The sequence below is a fragment of the Stylophora pistillata genome, chromosome 3 (assembly GCF_964205215.1).
Source record: "Stylophora pistillata chromosome 3, jaStyPist1.2, whole genome shotgun sequence".
Lineage (NCBI taxonomy): Eukaryota > Metazoa > Cnidaria > Anthozoa > Scleractinia > Pocilloporidae > Stylophora > Stylophora pistillata.
The window spans coordinates 20197501-20204135 of NC_142521.1; the positions used below are offsets into that span (position 1 = coordinate 20197501).

A 6635-nucleotide genomic window follows, 5' to 3' on the forward strand; every position below is an offset into this window, starting at 1 on the left:
TGAGGGGTTCTACAATTAATGAATTTAAAATTCGTTTTCGCAACCACTAGTCTTCCATGACCACCGAAAAACGGACTTGCGAAGTTGCTATTCATTTCAACAAAGAATCTCATATTTTAGCAGATTTCGAATTTTTAATTATGGAACAGTTACACAACTCTAATGCTAGTAATAATAGCATGGATGATCGTCTGCTCACCAGAGAGGCGTTTTGGTGTGCCCAACTATGTACCCTCCAACCACATGGTCTCATTAAAAGGCGTGAGTTCAATTCTAGGAAAAGAATTCGGTATAATTAACACCACCTCATTACCGGATTTCATTATTTTATTGTTAAATTTTCAGCATGTAATTTTAATTTCTATTATCCTTATCATTATTTTACTCTTATGGGATTTTATGTTAAACATTTTAATTCCACGTATTTAAGACTATTGCATTGCTTGTAAATTTTACTCCATATTGATATTTAGTGCTGAGGAGGCTCGAATGGGCGAAATGTACACGTATTAAAAGCTAAAAGAGAAAAGTTTGCTTTTTCTTCCAATGTATTCAAATATTTATTCTGTATACGAGGGAAACCCTGACCCTGTACACGCCAAATAATCATACTTAAATAGAATAAATGTTTGAAAAGAAAATTTGCCCTGAGCGGGATTTGAACCCACGTCCCCCTGTTACTAGTCAGGTGTTATTTTTTGTTTATTTCTACTTAAACAGTTTAATGTGAGCCGCTTCTAAGCTATTCTATTTACAACAAGACAGGGTTGAGATTTCTTAACTATTACAGGTTTTCTACTTATTGCAGTGTTACATTTATTGAGGCTAACTAGTGATAACATAACAGAAGGTTTGATATTAGGGACTTTAAGCAGTCAGGACGGCAACGCCACCGAAGACATCGATTAAAAAACGAGTTTCTACTTTTAGTTAGAATTTCCAAAATGGCTGCATGAGTTTACCGTCTCATAGGGCGCCAGACCTCAAACTCAACATAACGCATAAAAGTAGCGTTGAGTTCCAAATGTAAATTAAAATAATTTGCCGCCGCAGTTTCGTTTCGCACACGATGCAAATTTTGGTGATTTCACGTTGTTGTTTTGCAAAGGACGGCTAAGAAATGTACAAAGTTTCAAAACACACGTGCTGGGCTATTGTTCTGCCAATTAGATCTATTGTTTTACCACGTTCTCGTTGCCGTAGCCGTCGTGGTTTGCTTAAAGTCCCTATTACTGTGTATATCTGGTGGGACTCGTTACATTTTATTAACCTGGTTGTTGGCTTATACTAGCCTGAATTACTTATTCCAATAGGTCTCTATAGGTGAAAATGGAGTCGTTCATTTACTAGGCTTACAATAGTATCGTTAATGCACCATTTCAGAGTGAAATAGTAGGTGAGACCTGTGTGTTGTTGTACTTGAAAATCGTTTTGAATAAAGTGTTTAACCTTAGCATTAAAAATAGACTATGGTGTGATGTGAATATAGTTTAAACGGAGTTTTACTGCCGATTTATTTATGGCGTAGCGCGCTATGTTTAGAATGAAATTAATTAGATTGATTTCGCTTTGCCAGTTGGCGTTAGCCTTCGTTAATGGGACACCAAAAAGGGCTATGGGGTGTGTCAGGGTTATGTTGTCCTTGGATATGTCGATGACATATTTAATATATGGTCACCCAGAAGGGTTTAAGGGTGGGGCAATCGAGGAGAAGGTGATCGAGCGTTTTGGTGTCATTGCAGTGCGGGCAGTCCATCGTGGGGTAGACGCCTATTCAGAAGAGGGACAGGGCGTGTGGGAGGACCCTGTGAACGATTTTCCACGTGATATCGCCGAAGTGATTGGGAAGCAGGGGAGTGTAAAGTGATTTCCAAAACGTGGAGGGGAATTTAGGGGCGGGGTCAATGGTGTGCTCCCAATCTTGTAGGCTGGGGATGGTGGGCTGCTGATAATAATAATAATAATAATAATAATAATAATAATAATAATAATAACAATAATAATAATAATAATAATAATAATAAAAGATTTCTATCGCGCCAGTATCCTACTGTTCAAACGCGCCTACAAAAACTTTAACATGCTGAGACGCCATAAGTATTTTGTAGAAACCGTGGGTGGGGATATTAGCAAGTGGAGTAGCTGAGGAAGAGATGGTGAACTCAGCTGGGGTAGGCGGGGTGTGGGGAGTTGTAGTGGAGGCAACAAGGCGTCGCCAGTTGTCTGGGAGGACCTGTAGTAGGGTGTTGAGTTCGCGGGCGAGTTGGCTCGGGGGAAATCGGGGATCCATATCGCAGAGCGCCTGGATGGGTAGGAATCCTGGTATAACTTCGTAACATAAATCGCTCAGTTGCGTAACTCCATTCTTAATCCAGTGGGGAAACGGGAGTGGTCGCCCTGCACATTGTAATCGTGGATTGAGGAAGAGTGGTTGGGCTAAGACAGTAGGGAGATTGTTTGCTATTTGGGTCGTTAGTTGAGGGTGTAGTTTGTTCCAGGCGAGTAGGAGCTTGCGGTGGAATTGTGGGATAGAGCGGTCGATGTGTTGGTATTGATAGGTTGTAGAGAGTGTAAGGGCACCGAGATTTTGGTTTGCGGTGCGCAGGTATAATGTTATGAAATGCTTCTATGCCGCCTGGTCAGGATCTAGATAGCGCCGTAGAGTGGACAAGCGGAGGGCGGTAATTTTGGGGCCTAAAGGTGGTCGCCAGTGTCTCTCGTTTAACCAGGTACATTTTGTTCGACCAGAAAAAGTGATATATCTCCTGTTCGATATCGCGGATAGCCCAGGACGGAATGGGTAGGGCGGTGGCCTGGTACCAGGGCACTGAGGTAAGCAGGCCGTTTATCACAAGGGTTTTGCCTTTAAAGCTGAGGTTTCGTGAGGACCATGCTTTGATAGTATCTGTGATTTTCTTTAGGCGCGGTGTAAGGTTAAGCTGAGTACAGTCAACATTGCCAAAATAGAGGCCGAGAATGTTGTCAGGTATATATTGTATATATATGTTATTGTTCATTGTACCATTCAAAGCCGAATGGTTGATCGATGCGATGCTTTAGGGCGCCTGCCCAAAGTCCTTTAGATTTAGAATTGTTGACCCGGGCGCCGGAGGCTTTTTCAAAGAGTTGCAATGTGAGGAAAGCGTGTCGGACGGATTCCTCGTCCGTAAGCAAGAGCGAGGTATCATCCGCATACTGAGAGAGCTTAATATCCTCCTTTGAGGCGGGTGGTAAGAGGCCGTGAATATCTTGATTTGCGCGGATGTGTGTGGTCATTATTTATGAGCACACATATATAATTTAGCGGGGCGGAGAATGGACAACCCTGTCTCAGTCCCCGCTCAAGCGTTAGGAATGCACTTAACCAACCATTGGCTTTGACATTACTCATGACGTTATTGTACAAGAGTTTAATCCATTTGATGTAACGTGGTCCGAAGCCCAATTTAGCAAGAGATTTGAATAAAAAGGAATGGGAGACTCTATTGAAGGCCTTGAGTTGATCAATTGAGACGAAAGCAAGTGGAGTATCGGTGTCGTTTGCGTAGAGGATAGCATCACGAATAAGGCTGGCATTATCATTGATAGTGCGCGAAGGAATGCAAGCAGTTTGGTTTGTGTGAATAATAGTGTGGAGGACGGAGGTCAGGCGGTTTGCGAGGGCTTTGGTCAATATTTTATAATCTGAGTTAAGGAGGGAGATGGGGCGCCATTGGGAGAGTCTGGTGCGATCGCCTTTCTTGAAGATTAAATTGATCACGGCTCGTCTCTGTGAAAGGGAGAGCTTCCCACTATTGTACACGTAATTGTATATTGCGGTTAGCTCAGGCGAAAGGATATCCCAAAAGTGTGAATAGAAATTAGTTGTCAATGCGTCAAGGCCGGGTGATTTGTTCAGCTCCATGGACTTAATTGCTTTGGTGATTTCGGCTGTGGTAATTAAAACTTCGCACTTATTCCGGTCTTCTGGTTTAAGATGGGAGGTTGCGATATTAAGAATTTCTTGTTGGGCTTGCTCGTCAATCTTTTCAGCTGAATAGAGTTGTTTATAAAAGTTGCATGTTTCGGCGAGAATATCTGCGGTTGCTGTGACGGTATCTAGATTATCTTTCGTGAGGATTTTAATAATTTGATTTTCCTGTTTGGTTTTTTTCTAAGTTGTAGAAGTATTTCGAGCTGTTTTCATCAGGCTCAGTGTGACGAGGTTTATTCGAATTTTGATCGCTCGGACTTCTGTTATTTCGAATAACCGGAGGTCATTTTGGTACTAAGAAATTTTTCGATGTGGCGAGGTGCACCGAAAGTGGATTTTTCCTTCCAATAAGCTAGTTTGCGTTCAAGATTGAGGTGGTGTGCTTGGGAGGTTTTTCTGAGTTTGGATGCGTGCGAGATTGTGATTTGTGTGAAATGGAATTTTGCCTTATCCCACCAAGTGAGCAAGTTAGCAAAATCGGATTTTTTTGTAAGCTAGTTTTGCTAAAAGGCGATGAGGTCAGCATTAAAGGCAGCATCGTCTAAAAGGGTATTGTTGAAGTGCCAAAAGCCTTTTCCCCGGGGTGTGTTTGACAGGTCAAGCTGAACTAAAACTAGATCGTGGTCTGAATGTGGGTAGGGTGTGATATCACTTTTCATGATGAGATGGGAGATAGATTGGGGAGTATAAAATTTATCGATTCGCGTTAGTATCGGAGATTGATCTGTGGGATTTTTGCCGGTCCATGTGAACGCATAGGAGTGTGGGTGGTGTTTACGCCATATGTCGATGAGATTGTTTTGCACAAGAAAATTATTTAGTTTGGCGGTGGCTAATTGGCGCGCGAGTGGATTTCCGCCTCGCTTGTCCATTTTGGCGTTGGCTATGCAGTTAAAGTCTCCTCCAAAGATATTGGGATGTTGACCCGAGAGAAAGGGGTCAAGATTTTGGAAGAAGGTTGCACGTTCAGTGTCAGTACGAGGGGCATAAATGTTGGTTAGGTTAAAAGTGTGGTCTTCTCAGGTGATTGTGGCCGATGTAATTCGTCCGTTGGTGTCAGATTTGATATGTTCTATTGTTAGATCGAGGTGAGAATTGAAAAGAATTGCGTAGCCTGCAGAGCAGGCGTTCTTGTGGAGTTTGGGCGAAAATTAGGACTTTGGGCTTTCTGTTTTATTTTCTAGACCGTGCGTAAAATGGAGCGAGGCGAACAATTAGAAGGTGGGGGGAGGGGGAGAGGAGAGAAGGAAACGACTACCAGCAGTACTTGAAAATTTGAATAACCCTTTCGCTCACGAACGGGCGATTCTGATTGGTCCAGTATTTTTTATTGACAGCAGAATGTGACGTCAGTTTGTTATTTATCACATCCAATATGACGTTTAGCGAAGAAGAGATAGATCTTGTGTTGAACGATTCTTTAGCTACTTTTGATGTCTTAGAAAACTTTGTTTTAAAACAAGAACAGGAAGATGCCATACGTCAACTTTACAGAACTAAAGATGTGTTGGCGGTCTTACCGACAGGCTTCGGTAAAAGCATTATTTTTAGATTTGGTGTGCGAGTCAAGCAGCTTCTCACGAAGAAACACTGTTGCATGGTTTTCGTTTGCCCTCGGAAAAGCATCGTTGACGACCAGGTTGTCGAGGCCCAAGAAGTTGGCTTAAAAGCAGCAAGTCTTTCGGTAGGTTTCTCTTCAATGAAGGTGGATCGATATTCTCGCTCATATTTAAGCATTTTCTTGATTTCGGTGTAGGTGGTTTGCACATACAAGCGGCTTTATTCCTCCTCCATGCCGGGCTAGATTTGTTTGGCGTATTTAATTGCCGCTTATTTGCACTTTTGGGCTTTTCTGGATTTTTACATTGGCCGTTTGCGTTCTTAAGGATGAATGCATGCAGCTGTCCCAAGTTTCTGACCTCCCTAGCACACGGATCGAAACAGCGATCGGATAACTGTTGGTTGTTTTGAATGAGTTCCATGCCAATTCCAGCACACACGTCTGATAAAATTACTCCATAAGCATCACTTCTCTTCGATGCTCTGAATAAATTTCTGATGACAGGTACGAGCCGTATTTAACTTTAAAACTACAGCCGCAAAATCGACAATTCTCGTTCGGCGACATGTGAACACAAATTTTGACACGTGATTTCCCTTCGAATAACAACAAATTTTGACAAGGAACGGAAGTGAAAATCCACTTCCGTCGCGCCACCTGATTGGCCAACTGTTCGCGCATTATCGTTACTCGTGCATATCTAATTAGGTGGCGTTTTTCAAGTGCTGCTGGCAGGCGTTTCCTTCTCTCCTCTCCCCCTTCCCCCCCTCCCCCCACTCCCCCCTCCCCCCACTCCCCCCTCCCCCCACTCCCCCCACCTTCTAATTGTTCACCTCGCACCATTTTACGCGCGGTCTGGAAAATAAAACAGAAAGCCCAAAGTCCTAATTTTCGCCCAAACTCCACAAGAACGTCTGCTCTGCAGGCTAAGAATTGCGACACCTCTGGAATTTTCGTCCCCGCATAGTTGGATACATTTACCGTTCCATTCATGTTCTATAGTGGTTGTCATGTCGTCTGTCCAATGCGTTTCTTCAATAAAAATTATATCTAATGTTTGCGCTGGAAAAAATTAAAAGCGGTACTTCATCGGTCGGCCGA

At 42.9% G+C, this 6635-nt stretch overlaps 1 protein-coding gene across 1 annotated transcript in view; it reads left to right on the forward strand.

Annotated features, from left to right (window-relative positions):
* The window catches only part of LOC148734963 (DNA-dependent ATPase/E3 ubiquitin-protein ligase HLTF-like), a 5020-nt gene extending 3576 nt beyond the window's left edge, over window positions 1-1444 (forward strand). Inside the window, exon 1 of the mRNA XM_088755034.1 lies at window positions 1-1444. This exon is cut by the window's left edge and continues 3576 nt beyond it. The gene's annotated coding sequence lies outside the window, so the exon portion shown is untranslated.
* Window positions 1445-6635: the final 5191 nt, after the last annotated feature.